We start from the raw sequence: 26,890 nt of genomic DNA on the forward strand, positions 1-26,890 counted from the left end.
ATTCCTAATATGGAAGTTCCGTTTTTGTTTCTCTTTCACTGTCTGTAGAATAGAAGCGTGTTAATATGATAGGTTGAATACATAACTTACGATGATATGCTAATAAAGGGGGTAAAGCCCCCTCTATATAACCTGTGTGCATTAAAAATAAACCTCAGAGTGTTCATTCAGTACATCACTGTTGTGTCTTTTATTACCTACTGAGTGAAGCGCTCTCCTGACGTCAGAAAAGGACTCAAACCAAGCCGATTACTAGAAGTTTGGTGCCAGGGGTACCAAGTGGGACGTTGAGATTCCTATCAGTTTGGGGGCTCGTGTCCGGGGATCGAGAAGGTTCATTGAGTTTCGGTAAGAAAGGCATCTGTTAGTGTCCTCTGGCCGATCCGACGACCACGTCTCGATCTAGTAAGTAGAACCTACAACTTCTAGTATAATTACTGTATCAGGGATACAGGGAACAGACTCCTGGAGTCTGGGGGAGTGACCCGGGGACTCCGGGAGTCCGCCGTGAGGATCACTCAGAGAAAATATAGTGTGCACTAGATAATATTGTCTCAGGGAGACAAGGATGGAGCTTGGTTTGACTCTTTTAAAGCGGTTTTAAAGTATAAGAATATTAGAGTTGATATAAGGATACTGATGTCCGGGTGGTAAGTGTACGGACTGAAGTTCACTATTTGCATAGAGTTTTAAGGACATTGCATTGTTGTTTTACTGTGTTGCGGAGGTCTGCAATATGCCCCACCCCCGGCTAGGAGCAATCCATTAACCCGGGGATAGGTGAACACAAGTGGCAGACCAAAGCAACAAATTATATGTTTGATGAAACTCTCTGATATTTTGTGATCAGACCTGAGTCCTTTGCCTAGTTGACAGGATTAATTTGTCGAATCCTTAACGCTTCAGTACAGCTAGTCCTAGGAAAGTAGCATCATTAAAATATCAGACGGAATGGGGTCACAAGAGTCTAAAACAAATTATCCCAAACCTGAGACGGGAGAAACATGCAAAGTTTATGTTGCACGGTGTAGTCCCATAAATTACTTCCTAGTTAACCCATGGGTGGATAATTTAGCTGGATGGACTGAGTTCATGCAAGCTGCTAGCCCCTTTTCCCAGGGACGGCGATAATAGCCCGTACTACATGGACATGATAAAGGGTCTTTGTCTGGGAGACAAAGAAGCATGGCCACATTTTGACCATGACCGGTCCTAGGATATGGATTACATGATACAAAGGGGTAGGGAATCCTGCAGAGTAAGTGATGTTATATGTGTAATATTATTATAGAAAAAAAAAATTGTTCAATAATTTTCTTTCCCCAGCAGTGTAATGTGAGAATCCAGCTTTTAACAAGAATTATTATATATGTACAACATTAACTAAGACCACCTGGCATATAAAATGATTTGGGTTTAACAAAAATGACTGTATGATTAAAACATGTATATTGTCTTCTTATAAGAGTTGATTAATCACAGAGTGAAGATCAGAAAACATTGGAAAACAGCACAACAACGAGATATACTATTATCAATTCTGTGTGTGGTGTGGCTATCTGTTTCCAGGAAAGCTGTGTTTGTCTGTGCTGCAAGTTTTGGGATGAAACAAAGACAATTGTGTGATTAGGTTGGAAGACAAATGATTCAGTGGTATGTGAATGGGTGTGGCTCTGAGTTGTAGTGGAGTTGAAAGTGTGAAAGAGCCCTAATGGATGCTTTTAGAAGAGCTGTATATGAATGTGTATGGAGTACGATATCTGTTTTCATATAATATGCGCATTGAGAATTTTATTTTTCTTGGAAGTTTTTGGTTTTTATTGGTGCCAACAGCATTGATCAAGCTGTACATTTTTTATTATTATTGAAGTCAAAGAAAAGTTTTTATGGGCCTTTTGTTTGTTTATGTCTGTATTGTCAGATCTGTTTGTTTCAATGTTTGAAGTTATGTGTTACATGTTAAGTGTTGTGCTGGACATCAGAGCTCTGTCCTCATGGGCAGCTGGGAATCTAATGACAGAGAGTAGGAGGACCACAGCGTCCGACTAAAAGGGGTGGACTTAGATGACTGAGAGTAGGATTCATGGTAGATAGCAGTGCAACCTCAAGTGTGTTAAGTAAAGATTTGTTCATTAAGCTTGACTTACAAGTGTCAGCCAAAAATCTGGGCATAAGAGTACACTCAGATCTCATTCCAATCTCTACACCAGTGCCACTGATTCTTGCAAACATACAGAACCACCCAGAACTTAACAACATTAACCCTGCATTATGGTCTTCACATGAATATGACACAGGATTCATAGATTGCACACCTTACAAAGCTACTGTAAAACCAAGTGTCATTTCCGTCTTCCAAAACAATACCTACTGCCAAAAGAGAAACTCGATGGACTTAGGCCAATGATAAAAGAATTCCTACAAAAAGGGAATCCTGGAAGAGGTGATTTCACCCTACAGCATGCCTGTAAATCCAGTGACAAAGGCAGATGGTGCTACCCGCTTTGTACAGGATTTAAGGGCCATCAACAACATCATTGTGCCTAATAGCCCCTATTGTACCTGACATCACTCAATTACTATCTGCCATTCCAGCAGACGCTGTTTGGTTCAGTGTGATAGATCTGAAAAATGCATTCTTTTCTGTCCCAGTTGACAAGAAGACCAGACTAATTTTTGCTTTTTCCTTTGTCAGACGTCAACTGACCTGGGGCAGACCCCAGGGATATGCTGATTCACCTGTAGTGTACAGCATAGTCCTCCAAGCCACGTTAAAACCATGGCACCCCCCCCCAAGGTTCCGTGTTGTTGCAATACGTGGATGATTTACTGTTGTGCAGTATGTCAGTGGAGGCCAACATTGAGGATGGTATAACACTGTTACAATGGTTGTTTGAATGTGGACACAAAGTGTCATTAGGGAAAATGCAATGGTGTAAACAGCAAGTCGAATACTTGGGGTTTGTCCTCACAAAGGGGGAAAGGAGGATCAGTCCAGGGAGAGTTCAGTCTGTAGCGGGCCTGGTCACCCCGCTCTCCAAGAAGGAAATGCTATCCTTCCTTGGAATGATAAACTACTGCAGACAATGGATCCCAGACTGTTCCTACTATGACAATATCTTGAGGCAACACTACAGGACAAACCTGATTTAATAAATGGTCTTCAGAAATGTACAATGCATTTGATTATCTGAAATGTTCATTAATGTCAAGTCCAGGATTGGGCCTCCCTGACTACAAACTGCCCTTCCACATGTTTGCACGACAAAATTGTAAAACCATGGCGGGTGTACTGACACAAGAACACGGAGGCAAGTTGCGTCCTTGTGTATTTTTCTCAAAGGTAATGCCCACCCCTGTTCAAGGGATGCCGGCATGTCTGTGTTCTCTTGCAGCCTGTGCTATGATGGTAGAGTTGGCAACTCCTTTCACAATGTGACGTTACACCATTTTTGCACACTACACATGATGTTGTAGGCCTACTCAAGGACATCCACACTCAACACAGCAGGCAGCTGAGCTCATTGCACTCACTAGAGCATGTATTCTACATACTGATAAACCTGTCACCATCTATACTGAGAGTAGATACGCACATGGGGTAGTGTGGGACCATGGTATGATTTGACAGAGGAGAGGATTCACGGCAGCAGATGGTAAGGATCATGTCTCACAGGGCAATGCGCTGGCAGATAAGGTGGCGAAACGAGTGGCCAAATGCAACCCCACAGGTTTGTGTAACCATTGGTAGATGCCATGTTTGGCACCTCCAACCCCTGAGATGTCACAAATGCTTACTTATCTTCAAAGATATGCCACTGAACAGGAACAGCAAGACTGGTGTTATCCAGTATTGCAGAAAAATCCTAAGACAGGATTAGTCTGCAAAGAGGGGGTAGGATATAACAGCATTGAGAATCCTTACAGATACTCATAGGAAGGCCTTTCCCCACCCGCCCAAGTACCAGGTACTTAATAAAACTGAGAAAAAAGTTGCTTGTAAGTCCCCCTCTCTTCCACAGGAACCCACCCACCCATACAGGGTGGGGGATGAGGTAGTGATCAAAACACTGAAGAAAGGAAAATCCCAAGGTGACTTTGCATATGGCCCACCCACTACCGTGGTCGCAGTAACCAGAACAGCCGTGCTGACTAAACAATCTTCAACTTGGATCCACGCCACCCGAGTGAAGCTTGTGAGAGCAAGAGAGGAGGCAGGAACGGAGGCAGACAGCCTTGGCCTTGAAGAAGGACAAGAGGTACTAACGGGGGCAGACAGCCCTGACCTCCAACAAGGCCCAGAGGTACTAACGGAGGCAGACGGCCCTGACCTCCAACATGATGAGCTCCTCACTCTTTTCTGGAAAATGGCTGAATGTACTGACTAAGATTGCTTCAATAATCTTGTTGATTTTACCAATTAGCAGTATGGGAGAAGTAGCCGCAACTAGCAAGGGCGGCGTCATCACCTTTTGGTATAATTCATCTAACCCTCACGTAGCTACCTACACCTTTTGTCTTTGTGATATATTGAAAACATGTTCATATTATAACTACTGTTCCAACAACTATGTAGAAGGACAGGCCTATATATGTGTAACAGACTCATACTGGGGAAAAGGTTGTGCATACTTGAGGATCAGTGGGATGGAATACAGGGACTGAATGGGGATATAAACCAGAAAGCGCCCTCAAAAGGAGGGATAAAGATTCTAAGTCCCTTTTGACTAGAATGACACTCCTTGAGAGAGGGACGTGTTATGAGGACACCTCCTCATTGAATTATTGCAAAAAAAGGTCAGTGGAAATGAAAATTGTATTGACAATAGAAAACCCTGGTAAATATGATGAAGGAGATTATGTATTGGGATGGTACTTCCATAAAATGTGGGGAGCTGCGACTTCCCGGGTAACACAAATGTTCAGACTTAGAGATATGTATAAGTCTAAGGAATACCAACCCATCACAGGTGTCCCCAAAAACCCACTAGCCCCACATATAGTTTCTTTAAAAAACCTAAGGGCCATATCTGATCCCACATATGAGGATACTTTGGCCAAGGGGACGGGTTTTTCTGATGTTAATTTGTGGCTGGAGTGGATGAAGTATAGTGCAGCCTCTGTGAATAAAAGTAACTGTTACATATGTGGTGCTGCCAAGCCACACCTAGGTACCGTACCCCTAGTGTTACCTCTGCCAAGCCACACCTAGGTACCGTACCCCTAGTGTTACCAGAAAGTGTTGAAGAATGTTTTTTGACTCTTTTTGTTAATATGTCTTATAACCACAGTGCATGTAAAGAATGGAAATCAAAATACCCTCTGTTGTTAAAAAATCCTCGCCCTGGGGCAGGAATCCAGGTAACTACACATGTTACAAAGGTAGTACACATGGGAGGAATGTACAGAATTTCACCAAAGGTTATTGTCACAAATACAGCAATCTGAACATATCCCTCACTCAGAACCAAGTATACTCCATAGGAGATGTGTACTGGATCTGTGGAGATGGAAAAATAAGATCCAGACTGGACGGTGCCTGGAAAGGTGAATGTGCGCTTGCCAAAGTTATAATGAACATGCACATTTTTACTGAATCAGATATTATAGAAAAAGGGGTGCTAAAGATCAACAAAAGAAGCAGCCCCCTTTCAAGTTTTGATCCCCATGTGTATATAGATGCAATAGGTGTTCCAAGAGGGGTCCCAGATGAGTTCAAAGCTAGAGATCAAGTAGCCGCCGGATTTGAATCAATATTTCCATATTTGTGAATAAAAATGTGTATTGGATAAATTACATATACTACAATCAGCAAAGGTTTGTAAACTATACCAGAGATGCATTACAAGGGGTAGCAGAAGAACTACAAGCAGACTCAATCATGACATTCCAGAATTGAATGGTGTTGGATATGATTCTTGCAGAGAAGGGTGGAGTGTGCTGAGTACTGACTGATCCAACCTCCTGTTGCACATACATACCAAATAATACTGGCCCCACTGGTAAGGTCCCAATAGCTATAAAAAAGCTTGAAGATCTGTCAATAGAACTGAAAAAGAACTCAGGTATAAATAATCCATGGGATCAATACTCTGGGTGGTTCACAAGTTGGAAACAAGGTCTCATACAACTAGGGATTGTCATACTAATAGTAATTGTAGTAATAGGTGTAGTAGCATTATGTGTTATTCCTTGTGTGAAACGAATGATAGAAAAAGGGCTCTCTAATGTGTCATTACATCAGACTACTCTACCCCAGGAGGATCGAAGCCCAGATGGGTATAAGAATTACCTAATATCATATAGAGAGAAAAAGGACAAGAAAGGAAAGAACCATGTAGTGTGATACACTAAAGGTTCTAAGAGGGGATTTGAAAGGAATCCATGTTCTTTTTAATGTCAAAAACAAATTCTGCATTTTGCTGAAGTTTTGTTTCTCTGTTAGGAAATAGCTCTGATTGCTGTCAAACTAATTGCTGTTAAGTTTCTATTCTCTGTAACCCTGAATTTTATCTCTTTGGCACTACTCCCGGACAATATTCCTAATATGGAAGTTCCGTTTTTGTTTCTCTTTCTCTGTCTGTAGAATAGAGCGTGTTAATATGATAGGTTGAATACATAACTTACGATGATATGCTAATAAAGGGGGTAAAGCCCCCTCTATATAACCTGTGTGCATTAAAAATAAACCTCAGAGTGTTCATTCAGTACATCACTGTTGTGTCTTTTATTACCTACTGAGTGAAGCACTCTCCTGACGTCAGAAAAGGACTCAAACCAAGCCGATACTAGAAGTTTGGTGCCAGGGGTACCAAGTGGGACGTTGAGATTCCTGACGTCAGAAAAGGACTCAAACCAAGCCGATACTAGAAGTTTGGTGCCAGGGGTACCAAGTGGGACGTTGAGATTCCTATCAGTAACCAGAACTGTATTTACCTCGGCCCACTTATTGCTCACACCGTTACCTCACACATAATTCCCCTGCTTGGTCTGTCATACCGCACCTGGAGGAATTACTTATTGTATTCCTTTTTTTCATTGTATTTCCCTAGATCTTTCTTTGGGGTAGACAATATAATTCCAGGATAGTCAGATAGTAGCTTGTAATTGTGGTACAGTTCCATAATGTGAAGAGGCAACAAATGCTGACCGCCATTCCCTGCGCTAACTCTGCTATGTGACGTTCTCTGGAACCCAAAGGAACATTACAATTAGAAATTGGTCATTCTTTCTTGGTAGCCTGGGCTGACTGGGTCAATTAACTTCTTAGGTGGTCAGATCAGCAGGCCTTTGCTCCTAATGTTTTGAGGGTCACCAGCAGGCCATCAATCATAATGTTTAAAGGGTGTGTATATTGCCCTCCTTTATGTGTAATAAAGGGTGCATTGTAGTGCCATCTCCTTGTAATTTTTGGCAGCCCTTTCACTCAGTGCATAGGCTTTATGAGTGTAGGAGTCCCACTACCTGAACAATTGTAGCACCATGTGAATGAGGCCCTCCTTTATGTGATATATAGGCTGTATCTTTTCTTCCTTGTAATTTTTGGCAGCACTTACACTGTATATACAATTGAATCTACAGGAATGAATGTTTCCTAACAATTTTTCCTCTAAAAAGGATTTTTCTTTGTGGGGGCGGGGTTTTGTCCGCTTTTTTCTCAGTCTGTTAAAGTTGTGTACAACTTAGACAACATGGTTCCCAGCAGCGATATTGGTGTCCAAGATGCATCCAGACATGGTCCCCCTGCTGTTCCTGATCAATTTCAAAGGTGTTTCCATCACTTTCAGACCTTTTCCTATGGTCCAGGCACCCTCCCCTCATCCAAGCAGGGGGTGCCTGGTTGTCTCCCAATGACTTCCATTATATTTAGGTGCTCGGCCGAGCGCACAAATATCACGATGTGTTCAGACCGAACACCCAAACACATTGGTGCTCGCTCATCACTAATAATCACTTGTTCTTTTCTGTACAGTAAATGCCTAATGTTTGGGGCTTATACTCCACTGGCCTGCAGTTAAATTGATATCCAATGACCGTCTAATATACCTCCAGCCACATAATGACTGGATCTTTTCTGTACAGTGAATGCATAATTTATGGGTCCTGTAGTCTAACTAGCCAATAGTAAAATTGTTATATGGTGACCGCCTAATGTACCTCCATCCACATAATCACTTGATCTTTTCTGTACGGTGAATGCATATTTTTGGGGGATTGCAATCTAACTGGCCAACAGCAAAATTGTTATACGGTGACTGCCTAATTTACCTCCAGCCACAAAATCACTTGATCTGTTCTGTCAGGTGAATGCACAATTTTTGGGGACTGTAATCTAAGTGGCCAACAGTTAAAATTGTTATACGGTGACCACCTAATGTACCTCTAGCCACATAATGACTTGATCTTTCCTGTACATTGAATGCATTATTTTTGGGACCTATAATGTAACTGGCCAACAGTAAAATTGTTATACGGTGACCGCCTAATGTACAGTACCTCCAGCCACATAATCACTTGATCTTTTCTTTATGGTGAATGCATACATTTTGGGGCCTGTAATCTAACTGGCCAACAGAAAAATTGTTATACGCTGACTGCTTAATATACCTCCAGCCACATAATGATTTGATCTTTTCTGTAAGTTTAATGCATCATTTTTGGGGCCTGTAATTTAACTGGCCAACAGAAAAATTGTTCTATGTAGGGTTGAGGGAACCCGAACTGTAAAGGTGCCAACTCCATCTCCCACCTGCGATCCCTAGTCCTGAATGCCAGCAATTCTAAATTACTGGCTTTAATATGCTGTCATTCCGTCTGGTGGAGACGGAGAGTTTTAAAGGCCTTATGGCGGTGGCTATCCCACAGTACGTCATGCTCAGCCGCCACTACTTTTCCAGGCGAGCCATCCCTTCCCTTCACAACCAAGTAGGGGACAAAATCATGTGTGCACTGCCCAATGCCATCTGTGGCAAGGTGAACCTGATTACGGATACGTGGACCAGTAAGCATGGTCAGGGACGTTATATCTCCATAATAGCACACTGAGTAAATGCAGTGCCGGCTGGGCCTGAGGCGGATAGCAGTTTGGTACATGTTCTTCCACCACCGAGGATTGCAGGGCGCTTAAGTTTGCCTCCTACTCCGCTTCCTCATCCTCTACTGGCTCCTCATCCGGTCAGCTTAACACCTTCACCACGAACTTCAGCACAGCCAGGGGTAAACGACAGCAGGAAGTTTTAAAACTTATCTATTTGAGGGACAAACCCCACACCGCACAGGAGCTATGGACGGGCCTTGAAAAACAGACCAATGAGTGGTTGGTGCCAGTGATCCTCAAGCCAGGCCTGGTAGTGTGCGATAATGGGCAAAATCTCGTAGCAGCTCTGGGACTATCCGGTTTGATGCACATTCCTTGCCTGGCGCATGTGCTGAATTTGATAGTGCAGAGATTCCTTAAAATTTACCCCGATATGTCAGAGCTACTGCATAAAGTGTGGGCTGTCTGTGCGCACTTTCAATGTTCTCACCCTCCCTGTCAGCGCTGCAGTGTAACTTAGGCCTTCCCGCTCAGCGCCTCATATGAGACGTGCCCACAAGGTGGAACTCCACCTTGCACATGCTGGCCAAACTGTGCGAGCAGCAGCAGGCGATAGTGGAATTTCAGTTGCAGCACGCAAGGATAAGTCGCTCGGCGGAACAGCACCACTTCACCACAAATGACTGGGCCTCCATGCGAGACCTGTGTTCCTTTTTGAGCTGTTTGGAGTACTCCACCAACATGGCCAGTGCCGATAACGCACCTTGAATGCCTCCTTGAAAAAACGCAGCTGGCTATGATGGAAGAGGATGTGGCACAGGAGGAGAAGGAAGAGGGATCATTTCGTAGGGTTTCCGGCCAGTCATTCACAAGTAGCTCCGAGCGTGGGTTCCTGCACCCACAAATGTCAGGTACACAATTTTCCAGCCAGGGCACAATTCTGGAAGATGACGAGGTAGAGGATGAGGAGGAGGAGATGGAGGAGGAGGAACCTTTATTTACAGCAGGGTGGCACCCAGACCAGCTCATAGCCATCACTGGTATGTAGCTGGGGGTATACATAATTTGTATTTTATATTTTCGGGTGACATTCAAAAATTTGGGGCTGTGATAGAACCCTGCTCTACCTAGTAGACAGGTTAATAAATTTCACAAATTTTTCCGTTACATTCTTGGATTGACATTTTACTATTTTTTACATGAATAAACCCCTGCTCTGCATAGGTGACAGGGACCAAAAAAATAAATAAATAATTTGTTCCATTGGTGGGTGACATTAACCCATTTCTGGCGATGAAAACCCCCTGCTCTGCATAGGTGACAGGGACTTAAATTTCTAAAATTCGTCTTTACTTGGCCCTTTCCTTCGATCCTTCTGCTTTAATAACTTTTCTCATATTTCTGCTCGATCAAAATTTAATTTAATCCCTTCATCTCCCTTGGATGTGGTCTCTCTTTCTCACGCTCCCTCTCCAGCATGGAACCCTGATTCGTCGATAACTGTGATCAACATGGTAGGCTCAGAAAAGAACATCGAAAGTTGATAGAGAAGATATGCAAATGGATGGTGGACGTCATGGGGGCACTTCTACATAGGTGACAGAAACATACATTTAAAAAAAATCGCCTGTTACATTGTCAGGTGACATTTTACCAATTCTTCCGGATAGAAACCCCTCCTCTGGATAGGTGACAGGGACTTTAAATTTCTAAAATTCATCTTTAATTAGCCCTTTCCTTCAATCCTTCTGCTTTAATAATTTGTCCCACATTTCTGCTTCATCCCATTGCAGCCATTGACCTCTCTTGGATGAGGTCTCCCTTTCTCATGCTCCCTCTCTGGCGTGGAACCCTGATTCGCTGATAACTGAGATCAACATGGTAGGCTCAGAAAAGAACCTTGAAAGTTGATAGAAAAGATATCCAAATGGATGGTGGACGACACAAGTGCACCTCTGCATAGGTGACAGGCACATAAATTTCAAAAAATCGTCTGTTACATTGTCAGGTGACATTTTATAAATTTTGCTGGATAGAGACCCCTGCTCTGTATAGGTGACAGGAAATTAAATTTCAGAAATTCTTCTTTAATTGATGCGCGCCACCTCCTTTCATTGAATGCTTAAACTTTAACAAGTTGTCCCACATTTGCGCTCTATCATATTTAATTTAAAACAATTAACCTCCCTTGGATGTGGTCTCTCTTTCTCATGCTCCCTCTTCGGCGTGGAACCCTGATTTGCCGATAAACGTGATCAACATGGTAGGCTCAGAAAAGAACATCAAAAGTTGATAGACAAGATATCCACCTGGATGGTGGACGTCACAGAGATGTGTGATCAGGCAGAAGTTATCTAGAGTCAACAAAGCGGCAGCAGGGCTACTCCTGTCTAAAGTTTCCTAATCCAAAATACCTCTGTGACATTCCCTGTAATTTTTTATTAATCATTAATCATTCAAATAACAGGGCATCTTAAGAGTCCTGTATTATCGTCACTACCTCCCCGAATCGGGAGTGGGTAATTGCCACGCACCCCCTCATTAACTTGGAAGCTTATGCTTCAATACTTTGTCCCAAATTTCCACTCGATTACATTTAATTTCATCCTTTGACCTCACTTGGATGTGGTATCCCTTTCTCACTACCCGTGATTACCATGGTAGGCGCATAAAAGTCAAAAAGTTGATAGAGAAAGTTGATAGAGAAGATATCTAATTGGATCGTGGACATCACGGGAACGTGCGACATGGTGGAGCAGTATGTATGCACATGCCTACACGTACCTAATGATGGGTCTGCCCCATTCAACTTCTGGGTCTCCAAATTGGGCACATGGCCTGAGTTTCCCCTTTATGCCTTGGAGGTCTGGCCTGCCATGCAGCTAGTGTATTGTCTGAACGTGTGTTTAGCATGAATGGAGGGGGTTATCTCACAGGTTGTTTTTCCCAATGTTTTGGGGTGTACCCTAATTTAAAACCAAAAAGCAGGGTAGGCTGCCTCCTCCTCCTCCACCACAGCTTCCACCTACACCGCCACATCCACCGCCTCCTCAACCTCCTACTCCATATGGACCTCGTCCTCCTAGAGCAAGATTATTTTTTATTTTTACATATTTTATGTTAAAGTAATTTCCCTATCCACATTTGTTTGTAGGGCACTTGCCATGCTCTTACCCCTTTTTGATGCCATTTGCAGCCCTCTAGCCCTTTCCATGACTTTTTTACAGCCATTTTAGTGCTCAAGTTCGGGTCCCCATTGACTTCAATGGGTTTCGGGTTCGGGGTCAAGTTTGGGTCCCGAACTCGAACTATTTCGAGTTCACTCAACTCTAGCTATTACATCTCAGACGCTTGTTTACTATTATATTATTAATTTTCTTAGGTAGGTTTATAGAATTAAAGTTTTCGGAAATATTCTTGTATGTGAAAACTATTTTCGTATGACATTGAAATTCGCATGCCACATATTTTGATTAGATATAAATGATTTGTGGAAACAAGTATTATTGACATTCAAAAATAATTTCCCCTAATCATTAACATCTACTCAAGATAAAATGGGATTTTATTTGTATTACTAAAATAGATAGTTAATAGAGATGAGCGAACCCGAACCGTACCGAATTTTGGGGTGTCTGTGACATGGACCCGAACCCGAACATTTTCGTAAAAGTCCGGGCTCGGGTTTGGTTTTCGTTGCTTTCTTGGCGCTTTTTGAAAGGCTGCAAAGCAGCTAATCAACAAGCGTCCTACTGCTTGCCCCAAGAGGCCGTCACAGCCATGCCTACTATTGGCATGGCTGTGATTGGCCAGTGCAGCATGTGACCCAGCCTCTATTTAAGCTGGAGTCACATAGTGCCGCACGTCACTCTGCTCTGATCAGTGTAGGGAGAGGTTGCAGCTGCGACGTTAGGGCGAGATTAGGCAGTGATTAACTCATCCAAAAGACTTCATTCAGTGATCGATCTGCAGCTGTGGATCATTGAACTGCTGCTATTCAACTGCTCACTGTTTTTAGGCTGCCCAGAGTGTTTTTCATTCACTTTTTTCTGGGGTGATCGGCGGACATTTTGTGTCTTGTGGTGCGCCTGCACAAGCTGCCACCAAGTGCATTTAACCATCAATAGTGTGGTTATTTTTTGGCCATATACTACATCAGGGGCAAGCTGAGCCTGTCACCAAGTGCGTTTAACCCTCAATAGTGTGGTTGGTCAAGCTATCACACCAAGTGCATTTCACCATCAATAGTGTGGTTATTTTTTGGCCATATACTACATCAGGGGCAAGCTGAGCCTGTCACCAAGTGCATTTAACCCTCAATAGTGTGGTTGGTCAAGCTGTCACACCAAGTGCATTTAACCATCAATAGTGTGGTTATTTTTTGGCCATATCCCAGTCTAATTCTGTCTGTAAACCTATACCTGTCACCTAGCGCCTAAATAATAGGCCTCAAATTTGTAGTCTAAATCTGTGGTTATTGCTGTGGCTGGGCAAGTTATTTAGTGTCCATCAAAGCACAGTTTTTGTTCTGGGTTGAAATACAATTCCCAATTTAGCAATTCTCTAAATTAGTGGTTTCTGCTGTATCAGGCCTACTTTAAATTTATCTCTAAAAGGGTATATTAGATTCAAGGTGCTGATAGGGTCATTCTCAATAACTTCACACACACGCTACTGTGCATATCCCAGTCTAATTCTGTCCGTAAATGTATACCTGTCACCCAGCGCCTAAATAATAGGCCTCAAATTTATAGTCAGCTAAATCTGTGGTTACTGCTGTGCCTGTATTGGTGTAATACGGTACCTAAATAGATAGCCAGATAGTGTTAGGTGTCTGTAAAAAAAGGCCTGAATTTGAATTCAATACATTGGGCCAAATAATATTTTTGTTGTTGTGGTGAATGATAACAATGTGCAAAACATCTAGTAAAGGATGCGGACATGGTCGTGGTGGTGTTAGTGGACCCTCTGGTGCTGGGAGAGGACGTGGCAGTTATGCCACAGCCACACGTCTTAGTGAACCAACTACCTAAGGTCCCAGTAGCCGCCATAATTTACAGCGATATTTGTTGGGGCCCAATGCCGTTCTAAGGATGGTAAGGCCTGAGCAGGTACAGGCATTAGTCAATTGGGTGGCCGACAGTGGATCCAGCACGTTCACATTATCTCCCACCCAGTCTTATGCAGAAAGCGCACAGATGGCGCCTGAAAACCAACCCCATCAGTCTGTCACATAACCCCCAGGCATACCAGGGAAACTGTCTGAGCCTCAAGTTATGCAGCAGTTTCTTATGCTGTTTGAAGACTCCGCTGGCAGGGTTTTCCAAGGGCATCCACCTAGCCCTTTCCCAGCGGTGGAAGACCTACAATGCACTGATGCACAACCACTTATGTTTTCTGATGATGAGGACATGGGAATACCACCTCAGCACGTCTCTGCCAACTGCTGCGTCTTTCTGCAGTGTGCAGACTGAACAGGTGGTCAGGGATCAAGACTGGGTGGAAGACGATGCAGGGGACGATGAGGTCCTAGACGCCACATGGAATGAAGGTCGTGCCACTGACTTTCACAGTTCGGAGGAAAAGGCAGTGGTGAGACCGAGCCAACAGCGTAGCAAAAGAGGGAGCAGTGGGCAAAAGCAGAACACCCGCCACCAAGAGACTCGGCCTTCTACTGACCGCCGCCATCTGGGACCGAGCACCCCAAAGGCAGCTTCAAGAGTTCCCTGGCATGGCACTTCTTCAAACAATGTGCTGACGACAAGACCCGAGTGGTTTGCACGCTGTGCCATCAGAGCCTGAAGCGAGGCATTAACGTTCTGAACCTTAGCACAACCTGCATGACCAGGCACCTGCATGCAAAGCATGAACTGCAGCGGAGTAAACACCTTAAAAACAAGGAAGTCACTCAGGCTCCCCCTGCTACCTCTTCTGCTGCTGCCGCCTCGGCCTCTTCTGCTGCTGCCGCCTTGGCCTCTTCTGCTGCTGCCGCCTCGGCCTCTTCCTCCTCCTCTGGAAGAACGTTGGCACCTGCCGCCCAGCAAACAGGGGATGTACCACCAACACCACCACCTCCGTCACCAAGCATCTCAACCATGTCACACGGCAGCATTCAGCTCTCCATCTCACAAACATTTGAGAGAAAGCGTAAATTCCAACCTAGCCACCCTCGATCCCTGGCCCTGAATGCCAGCATTTCTAAACTACTGGCCTATGAAATGCTGTCATTTAGGCTGGTGGACACAGACAGCTTCAAACAGCTCATGTCGCTTGCTGTCCCACAGTATGTAGTTCCCAGCCGGCACTACTTCTCCAAGAGAGCCGTGCCTTCCCTGCACAACCAAGTATCCGACAACATCAAGTGTGCACTGCGCAACGCCATCTGTGGCAAGGTCCACCTAACCACAGATACGTGGACAAGTAAGCACGGCCAGGGACGCTATATCTCCCTAACTGCACACTGGGTAAATGTGGTGGCGGCTGGGCCCCAAGCGGAGAGCTGTTTGGCGCACGTCCTTCTGCCGCCAAGGATCGCAGGGTAACATTCTTTGCCTCCTGTTGCCACCTCCTCCTACTCAGCTTCCTCCTCCTCTTCTTCCACCTGCTCATCCAGTCAGCCACACACCTTCACCACCAACTTCAGCACAGCCCGGGGTAAACGTCAGCAGGCCATTCTGAAACTCATATGTATGGGGGACAGGCCCCACACCGCACAGGAATTGTGGCGGGTATAGAACAACAAACCGATGAGTGGTTGCTGCCGGTAAGCCTCAAGCCCGGCCTGGTGGTGTGCGATAATGGGCGAAATCTCGTTGCAGCTCTGGGACTAGCCGGTTTGACGCACATCCCTTGCTTGGCGCATGTGCTGAATTTGGTGGTGCAGAAGTTCATTCACAACTACCCCGACATGTCAGAGCTGCTGCATAAAGTGCGGGCCGTCTGTTCGCGCTTCCGGCGTTCACATCCTGCCGCTGCTCGCCTGTCTGCGCTACAGCGTAACTTCGGCCTTCCCGCTCACCGCCTCATATGCGACGTGCCCACCAGGTGGAACTCCACCTTGCACATGCTGGACAGACTGTGCGAGCAGCAGCAGGCCATAGTGGAGTTTCAGCTGCAGCACGCACGGGTCAGTCGCACTGCGGAACAGCACCACTTCACCAATGACTGGGCCTCCATGCGAGACCTGTGTGCCCTGTTGCGCTGTTTCGAGTACTCCACCAACATGGCGATGACGCCATTATCAGCGTTACAATACCACTTCTATGTCTCCTTGAGAAAACACTTAGGGCGATGATGGAAGAGGAGGTGGCCCAGGAGGAGGAGGAGGAAGAGGGGTCATTTTTAGCACTTTCAGGCCAGTCTCTTCGAAGTGACTCAGAGGGAGGTTTTTTGCAACAGCAGAAGCCAGGTACAAATGTGGCCAGCCAGGGCCCACTACTGGTGGACGAGGAGGACGAAGATGAGGATGAGGAGGACGAGGATGAGGATGAGGAGGAGGTGGAGGAGGATGAGGATGAAGCATGGTCACAGCGGGGTGGCACCCAACGCAGCTCGGGCCCATCACTGATGCGTGGCTGGGGGGAAACGCAGGACGATGACGATACGCCTCCCACAGAGGACAGCTTGTCCTTACCCCTGGGCAGCCTGGCACACATGAGCCACTACATGCTGCAGTGCCTGCGCAACGACAGCAGAGATGCCCACATTTTAACGTGTGCGGACTACTGGGTTGCCACCCTGCTGGATCCACGGTACAAAGACAATGTGCCCACCTTACTTCCTGCACTGGAGCGTGATAGGAAGATGCGCGAGTACAAGCGCACATTGGTAGACGCGCTACTGAGAGCATTCCGAAATGTCACAGGGGAACAAGTGGAAGCCCAAGGCCAAGGCAGAGGAGGAGCAAGAGGTCGCCAAGGCAGATGTGTCACGGCCAACTCCTCTGAGGGCAGGGTTAGCATGGCAGAGATATGGAAAAGTTTTGTCAACACGCCACAGCTAACTGCTCCACCACCTGATACGCAACGTGTTAGCAGGAGGCAAATTTCACTAACATGGTGGAACAGTACGTGTGCACACCCCTCCACGTACTGACTGATGGTTCGGCCCCATTCAACTTCTGGGTCTCTAAATTGTCCACGTGGCCAGAGCTAGCCTTTTATGCCTTGGAGGTGCTGGCCTGCCCGGCGGCCAGCGTTTTGTCTGAACGTGTATTCAGCACGGCAGGGGGCGTCATTACAGATAAACGCAGCCGCCTGTCTACAGCCAATGTGGACAAGCTGACGTTCATAAAAATGAACCAGGCATGGATCCCACAGGATCTGTCCATCCCTTGTGCAGATTAGACATTAACTACCTCCCCTTAACCATATATTATTGTACTCCAGGGCACTTCCTCATTCAATCCTATTCTTATTTTCATTTTACTGTTATATTGCGAGGCAACCCAAAGTTGAATGAAACTCTACTCTGTCTGGGTGCCGGGGCCTAAATATATGACAATGGACTGTTCCAGTGTTGGGTGACGTGAAGCATGATTCTCTGCTATGACATGAAGACTGATTCTCTGCTGACATGAAGCCAGATTCTCTGTTACGGGACCTCTCTCCTCTGCCTGGGTGCCTGGGACTAAATATCTGACAATGGACTGTTACAGTGGTGGGTGACGTGAAGCCAGATTCTCTGCTATAGTACCTCTCTCCAATTGATATTGGTTAATTTTTATATATTTTATTTTTATTTTTATTCATTTCCCTATCCACATTTGTTTGCAGGGGGTTTACCTACATGTTGCTGCCTTTTGCAGCCCTCTAGCTCTTTCCTGGGCTGTTTTACAGCCTTTTTAGTGCCGAAAAGTTCGGGTCCCCATTGACTTCAATGGGGTTCGGGTTCGGGACGAAGTTCGGTTCGGGTTCGGATCCCAAACCCAAACATTTCCGGGAAGTTCGGCCGAACTTCTCGAACCCGAACATCCAGGTGTTCGCTCAACTCTAATAGTTAAGCATTTTCAATATCACAATAAACTGTTTGTCTGCTATCAAAGCACTATCTCACTGGTATCTGATATATCTTTATATGCTATCCATTCATACATGTGGACGACATGTCATTATGTATGGATAGCAGACAAATATATATCAGATGCACATTGCACATCTAATTTCCTGCCTCACACAATATACCCACACTACATACCACCAAACCCCCTCCTCAAACCCACACCCCCTCCGACCACCCCCCACCCCCAACACACACACACATTTTATAGCAGACATCCTCAAACTGCCGCCCTCCAGCTGTTGTCCAACTTCAACTCCCATAATTCCCTTCTATAGGATATAAGAGTGAGAGAAAAAAATAAATCTGTGGAGTGCCAGAGGACAGATATTCATATGGATACTAGTGTCAGGATGGTTGGTCCCAGAGTGGATGTTATAATAATAGAATAAAAGTGTGGTGCTGTTAACGCCTATTTCTACAGCTGCACATGCTCAATAGAAACAAAGATATATACAAAAACAAGATATATTAAAAACAATGCTATTGACACAAAATTCTGCTCCAAATTTTAAAAACATGCATCCATACAGATTTTTACTCACTTCACCAGAACGATCTTTACTAGCCACAGGACTGGGGTGGCATGAAAGGAATTACTGGGGTAGGGTGGCCCCATTCAAAAATTTGCTGTGGGGCCCAGTCATTTCTAGCTACACCAATGTCTGGGGGCATAGGTGAACTAGCCGCAGGACGCATCCGACAAGCTGTTCACCTTCCTGGAATAGCCTGACATACTCCCCTGCCACTAATGTTAAAGTCGCCTAATCTTAGTTTATTAAATATTTAGGATTAGATGCTTCAGTTTTTAAAATCCTGCAGTGCATGTTGCAGCACGGGTATGACGAGACCCACTCCAATGAACAAAAAAAACAACAACAATAGTCCGTCGTATCCAATTTGAGCTGTGGTAGGATCACGGCGGACAGCACAGGTGGCTGGCCATTTTTAAAAAAAATGGTCCGACCTCAAGCGGAGGCATCTGGAACGAATTCGCCAGATCCGGGACCAAAACTGTCCAGGTACAATGATTACTAAGTGTTGGTGAAAGATACAAAAGTAACGTAATACTTATGTACATTTATGTTTTGTGATTTTTATTTTATTTTATTAGTCTAATTTGTTATTATAGGTGTTCGCCTTCCCTCGGTCAGACACAGGACTTCCAGAAGGGATTCTTGGGAACTCTCTGTGTCACAGGAGGAGGAGCAGGCAGGACCCTCAGGGCAATCAAATGCCCCTACCCCACCACAGGAGGGGGAGCTAAGGGAGGAACAACAGGATGGACCCCAACCCGCTTCATCCCCCCGTTTTTGACGAGGAGGAGGAGGAAGGACTAGTGACCACCCCACAGGGTAAATATGTGCTGTTGCTGTTTTAACTCATTCACACACACACACACACATCAGTTTAGTCATATTGGATAACATAAAGTCCCACATTACAGTTCATTACAAGTAGGGTAACAAAACAGTACTATCGCAACACTCTTTACAGTCTGTGACAGGTCTGGTTCCCCTCTCAGATTGTATCTTAACAGCTTTTTTAACCATACCGTTATGAGAACCCAGGATGGAGTACGGGTGGGACCTGTCCCACCCAATGTCTCTGTTCACTATTAAAACCCAGACCCAAAATGCATATTAACCACGTCAGCTCCCCTAGCTTAAACCCCCTTAATGACCAGACCACTTTTTACAATTCTGCACTACACTACTTTCACGGCTTATTGCACGGTCATACAACTTACCACCCAAATAAATTTTACCTCCTTTTCTTCCCACTAATAGAGGTTTCATTTGGTGGTATTTCATTGCTGCTGACATTTTTACTTTTTTTTTATATTAATCGAAATTGACAAAAAAAAGTGACATTTTTCACTTTCTGTTGTAAACTTTTTAAAATAAAACTACATTTATATATAAATTTTTATCTAAATTTATTGTTCTACATGTCTTTGATAAAAAAAATTGCAATAAGTGTATATTTATTGGTTTGGGTAAAAGTTATAGCGTTTACAAACTATGGTGCAAAAAAATTAATTTACGCACTTTGACTTTCTGAGCACCTGTCATGTTTCCTGAGGTTCTACAATGCCCAGACAGTAGAAACACCCCACAAATTACCCCATTTCGGAAAGTAGACACCCTAAGGTCTTCGCTGATGGGCATAGTGAGTTCATGGAAGTTTACATTTTTTGTCACAAGTTAGCGGAAAATGTTTTTGTTTTGTTTTTCTTACAAAGTCTCATATTCCACTAACTTGTGACAAAAAATAAAATTTTACATGAACTCACCATACCCCTCACGGAATACTCTGGGGTGTCTTCTTTCCAAAATGGGGTCACATGTGGGGTATTCATACTGCCCTTGCATTTTAGAGGCCCTAAAGTGTGAGAAGTAGTTTGGAATCCAAATGCGTAAACAATAGCCTGTGAAATCCTAAAAGTACTCATTGGAATTTGGGCCCCTTTGGGCACCTAGGCTGCAAAAAAGTGTCACACATGTGGTATCGCCGTAGATGCACAAAGGGGCCCAAATTCCAATGAGTACCTTTTAGGAGGGCATTTTTAGGCATTTGGATTCCAAACTACTTACTTCTCACACTTTAGGGCCCCTAAAATGCCAGGGCAGTATAAATACCCCACAAGTGACACCATTTTGGAAAGAAGACACCCCAAGGTATTCTGTGAGGGGCATGGAGAGTTCATAGAAGTTTTTTTTTTGGGCACAAGTTAGCGGAAAATGTTTTTTTTTTCCTGCAAAGTCTCATATTCCACTAACTTGTGACAAAAAATTAAATTTTACATGAACTCGCCATGCACCTCACTGAAAACCTTGGGGTGTCTTCTTTCCAAAATGGTGTCACTTGTGGGGTATTTATACTGCCCTGGCATTTTAGGGGCCCTAAAGTGTGAGAAGTAAGTAGTTTGGAATCCAAATGCCTAAAAATGCCCTCCTAAAAAGGTACTCATTGGAATTTGGGCCCCTTTGCGCACCTAGGCTGCAAAAAAGTGTCACACATGCGGTATCACCGAAATCGAGAGAAGTAGGGCAATGTGTTTTGGGGTGTATTTTTACATATACCTATACTGTGTGTGAGAAATATCTCTGTAAATGACAACTTTTTACATTTTTTTATGCAAAGTTGGCAATTTACTGAGATATTTCTCTCACCCATCATGGGTATATGTGAAAATACACCCCAAACCACATTGTTCTACTTCTCCTGAGTACGGCAATACCACAGCCAAGATGCGCAAAGGGGCCCAAATTCCAATGAGTACCTTTAGGATTTCACAGGGCATTTTTTACGCATTTGGATTCCATGAGGGGTATGGTGAGTTCATGTAAAATTTTATTTTTTGTCACAAGTTAGTGGAATATTGTAAGAAAAAAAAAAAACTAAAATTAATTTCTGCTAATCTTCTATGAACTCGCCATGCCCCTCAAAAGTGATCTTTATAGTACTGCAGCGAATTTACCGTGTTTTTGCAGTGATCAGAAAAAAAAAATTGTCACTGCGGTGGGGCGGACTGAACGCAAGTGTGCGCACAAGATCAGGCCTGATCGGGCAAACACTGGGTTTTTTGTAGAGACTATAGAACATGTCCTATTCTTGTCCGCAATTGCAGACAAGAAAAGGCATTTTCTATATAGTTCTGGCAATGTGCGGATCCGCAAAATGCGGAAAGCACATTGCCAGTGTCCGTGTTCTGCAGATCCGCTGCTCCGCAAAACACATAAGGACGTCTGAATGGAGCCTTACAGGGGGGTGATCAATGACGGGGTGATCAGGGAGTCTATATGGGGTGATCAGGGGTTAATAAGGGGTTAATAAGGGACAGGGGGAGGGTGTAGTGTAGTGTGGTGATTGGTGCTACTTACATAGCTGCCTGTGTCCTCTGGTGGTCGATTCAAGCAAAAGGGACCACCAGAGGACCAGGTAGCAGGTATATTAGACACTGTTAACAAAACAGCGTCTAATATACCTTTTTGGAGTTAAAAAAATCGCATCTACAGCCTGCCAGTGAATATTCGTCGCTGGCAGGCTGTAGATCAACTCGTTTACCTCGCGATCCTGTGAACCCGCACTCCTGTGAACGCGTGGTCCTGTGAGCGCGCGTTCACAGGAAATCTCGCATCTCGCGAGATGATGTGCCGATGCGTCCAGGAGGAATAACCCGGCCGCCCGCAGGACGCATCCCTGCGTTAGGCGGTCAGGAGGTGGTTAAAGACAAAACCCCAGAAACCAAATGTTACAGGCATACTGATTCACGTAAATTATCTCACTGAGGCATACATTCTGTCATGGATGGTGTTGCAGAAAACTAGAAGTCACAAATAAAGATCAAACTGACTTGATCCCAAACTAAGGAACATATGTGTGAGCCCTATAAAAGCCCTAGTGCTCACCCTGACTGCTCAGCCCATGCAAAGATCTTAATGATAGAAAATTGCATGCCCTCGTACCTAGACTGAGTGACACCTGAAACCCCTATAATTGTGAGGGGACATGACCACCGGCTCCCTGCACTTAATACGGAGGGAGTCAGGGTCACCTAGAATCAAGCCAACAGGAAAACACAAATAAAGGAAAATACTTATCTGAGTAACCAGCAGTTGCAGTATCTAGCAGTGAGCACAATCCAGGAAGTTGTATTAATTGCAAAGTGATGCAGTATGGGAGTGGATATAAAGGGATGCAATCAGTGCAACTAGATGACAGCTGAGAGAGGGAAACGAGATGACAAAACAAAAGCAAAACAAAAGAACCTCAAGCAAGAGGTACTGAAGAACGTCTGTCAGAGCTTCTCAGAGATCTGGCGGTGACACATTCCCATTGAGACATACCGAGCATCCCTGATTCTCCCCTTTGCGCTATTACAGTGCACACAACAATATCAATCCTTAGTTTCAAAATTTAATAGTGGTAAAATATGCATTTTAATAATTTTGGCAACGATGAAGGTATAACAAGCACACCAGTAATAGAAAACAGCAACACTATTGTGCCAACCACCCGCCAATCCAGTCGTACTTTGCCACACTTGCCATACATGGCTTGTTCTCTTGAGAGTAAAGACTTCTGAAGGTGAATCAACTGTGAGCACAGTTTACATTTAAAGGGGTTCTGCACTTTCAATTAACTGATGATCTATCCTCTGGATAGATCATCAGCTTCTGATCGGCGGGGGTCCGACACCCGGGACCCCCGCCGAACAGCTGTTTGAGAAGGCAGCGGCGCCCCGGCCTTCTCACTGTTTACCACCGGGCCGCCCGCCCACTGACGTCACGACTTGTATCAACTACAGTGGGCGCGGCTAAGCTCTGTTCACTTGAATGGAGCTTAGCCGCGCCCACTCTAGTTGCTACAAGTCGTGACATCAGTGGGCGGGCAGCCCGGCGGTAAACAGTGAGAAGGCCACGGCGCTGCTGGAGCACCGCTGCCTTCTCAAACAGCTGATCGGCAGGGGTCCTGGGTGTCAGACTCCCGCCGATCAGAAGCTGATGATCTATCCAGAGGATAGATCATCAGTTAATTGAAAGTGCAGAACCCCTTTAAGATTGGTTGGTGTCGCAAAATATAATAGAATACTATTTACATCTCAATTAATTAAATATAGGTAGTTGTTTATTTCGAAATACTTCATTACAGTCTAGTGTTATTAGTAGGTAAGATAATGGTTATGATGTAGATAAATTAATTAGTTTATATTTGTGACACTTTTCAATCTCGTTGAGCAAATCATTTAAAAAATAAAATAAAAAATCAGACGAGCCCTATCATTCATACTAATAATTCAAAAATTCTGATACAACTCAAATAGCAGATGTAAATTATGACCTCAATGCCAAAGACTATTCCTGGCCCAATGGCAGGTTAGAAATCCAACAATCAGATTTTATGCAGACAGAACTTCTGAAAAAGTTATTCTTCACAGTCTGTGTTTCTACTACAATCCCCATTAGTCAACAGCCTTATGCAATATTCACTAAATTGCATGTAATCTGATGACAAATTAATAAATCTTATTTTTTTTTAAATCTTTTTTAACAGTACTGAAAGAAATGAAAAAATAAATAAATTGGACCTTCAGCGGGACCACCAAGAGGATCTGCGGGAGCTCCCGGAGCTCCATGATCGCAAGCTGTGGGAGATAAAGCTCCAATTCTCCCACAGAATGGCCCTATTGGAGGAGCGAAACAACAAGGCCGTGGAGGAACTGTTCAACCTCCACAACAAACTGAAATGATTTGCCTAATGGGAATTGTTTATTTAACAATTGTAGTTTTATATAATTATAACGTTTGAATAGGAATGAGCGAACCCAAACTTTTCGTAAAAGTCCGGGTTCGTGTTTGGTGTTCGGCACTTTCTTGGCGCTTTTTGAAAGGCTGCAAAGCAGCCAATCAACAAGCGTCATACTACTTGCCGCAAGAGGCCATCACAGCCATGACTACTATTGGCATGGCTGTGATTGGCCAGTGCAGCATGTGACCCAGCCTCTATTTAAGCTGGAGTCACGTAGCGCCGCACGTCACTCTGCTCTGATTAGTGTAGGGATAGGATGCAGCTGCTGCTGTTAGGGCCAGATTAGGCAGTGATTTACTCTTCAAAAACACTTAATGAAGTGATCGATCTATAGCTGTAAATCATTCAACCTCTGCTATTCAATTGCTCACTGTTTTTAGGCTGCCCAGAGCGTTTTTCTGTCACTTTTTTCTGGGGTGATCGGCGGCCATTTTGTGTCTTGTGGTGCGCCAGCACAAGCTGCCATCAAATACATTTAACCATCAATAGTGTTTTTTTTTTTTGTTGCTATATCCTACATCAGGTGCTTGGCTGTGCTTGCTATTTGAGGGGTGAAATACAATTGCCAAAATAGCAGTACCCTAAATCTGGTGTTTCAGCTGTGGTTAGCCAATTGTAATACTGTCTGCTGTCTGGCAAAGGATATATTTTTGTTCTGGGTTGAAATACAATTCCCAACTAAGCAATTCCCTAAATCAGTGGTTTCTGCTGTATCAGGCCAATTTTAAATCTATCCATAAAAGGGTATATTAGATTGAAGGTGCGGATAGGGTCATCATCAATAACTTCACACGCTACCGTGCATTTCCAAGTCTAATTCTGTCCGTAAACGTATACCTGTCATCCAGCACCTAAATACTAGGCCTACAATTTATATTCAGCTAAATCTGTTGTTACTGCTGTGGCTGGTCAATTTATTTAGTGTCCGCCAAAACACAGTTTTCGTTCTGGGTTGAAATACAATTCCCAACTTAGCAATTCCCTAAATCAGTGGTTTATGCTGTATCAGGCCAAGTTTAAATCTATCCATAAAAGGGTATATTACATTGAAGGTGCTGATAGGGTCATCCTCAATAACTTCACAAGCTACCGTGCATTTCCAAGTCTAATTCTGTCCGTAAAAGGGATACCTGTCATCCAGGGCCTAAATTCTACGCCTACAATTTATATTCAGCTAAATCTGTCGTTACTGCTGTGCCTGTATTAGTGTAATAAGGTACCTAAATAGATAGCCAGATAGTGTTACGTGCCTGTAAAAATAGACCTGAATTTGAATTCAATACATTGGGCCAAATAAAAATTTTCTTATTGTTGTGAACGGTAACAATGAGGAAAACATCTAGTAAGGGACGCGGACATGGTCGTGGTAGTGTTAGTGGACCCTCTGGTGCTGGGAGAGGACGTGGCCTATCTGCCACAGCCACACGTCCTAGTGAACCAACTACCTCAGGTCCCAGTAGCCGCCAGAATTTACAGCAATATTTGGAGGGGCCCAATGCCGTTCTAAGGATGGTAAGGCCTGAGCAGGTACAGGCATTAGTCAATTGGGTGGCCGACAGTGGATCCAGCACGTTCACATTATCTCCCACCCAGTCTTCTGCAGAAAGCGCACAGATGGCGCCTGAAAACCAAGCCCATCAGTCTGTCACATCACCCCCATGCATATCAGGGAAACTGTCTGAGCCTCAAGTTATGCAGCAGTCTCTTATGCTGTTTGAAAACTCTGCTGGCAGGGATTCCCAAGGGCATCCACCTAGCCCTTCCCCAGCGGTGGAATAAGACATAGAATGCACTGACGCACAACCACTTATGTTTCCTGATGATGAGGACATGGGAATACCACCTCAGCACGTCTCCGATGACGAAACACAGGTGCCAACTGCTGCGTCTTTCTGCAGTGTGCAGACTGAACAGGAGGTCAGGGAGGAAGACTGGGTGGAAGACAATGCAGGGGACGATGAGGTCCTAGACCCCACATTGAATGAAGGTCGTGCCACTGACTTTCAGAGTTCGGAGGAAGAGGCAGTGGTAAGACCGAGCCAACAGTGTAGCAAAAGAGGGAGCAGTAGGCAAAAGCAGAACACCCACCGCCAAGAGAGTCCGTCTGCTACTGGCCACCGCCATCTGGGACCGAGCACCCCAAAGGCAGCTTCAAGGAGTTCCCTGGCGTGGCAGTTCTTCAAACAATGTGCTGACGAAGACCCGAATGGTTTGCACGCTGTGCCATCAGAGCCTGAAGCGAGGCATTAACGTTCTGAACCTTAGCACAACCTGCATGACCAGGCACCTGCATGCAAAGCATGAACTGCAGTGGAGTAAACACCTTAAAACCAAGGAACTCACTCAGGCTCCCCCTGCTACCTCTTCTGCTGCTGCCGCCTAGGCCTCTTCCTCCGCCTCTGGAGGAACGTTGGCACCTGCCGCCCAGCAAACAGGGGATGTACCACCAACACCACCAGCTCCATCACCAAGCATCTCAAC

General features: G+C 44.7%; 1 long non-coding RNA gene across 1 annotated transcript; it reads left to right on the top strand.

Annotated features, from left to right (window-relative positions):
- Nucleotides 1–350: 350 nt before the first annotated feature.
- LOC122941126 lies at nt 351–4,568 on the top strand. The gene is made up of 2 exons (XR_006390417.1): nt 351–405; nt 4,023–4,568. It is a non-coding gene; the product is annotated as an uncharacterized LOC122941126 (long non-coding RNA).
- Nucleotides 4,569–26,890: the final 22,322 nt, after the last annotated feature.

This window comes from Bufo gargarizans, chromosome 6 (genome assembly GCF_014858855.1).
Source record: "Bufo gargarizans isolate SCDJY-AF-19 chromosome 6, ASM1485885v1, whole genome shotgun sequence".
NCBI classification, from domain to species: Eukaryota; Metazoa; Chordata; class Amphibia; order Anura; family Bufonidae; genus Bufo; species Bufo gargarizans.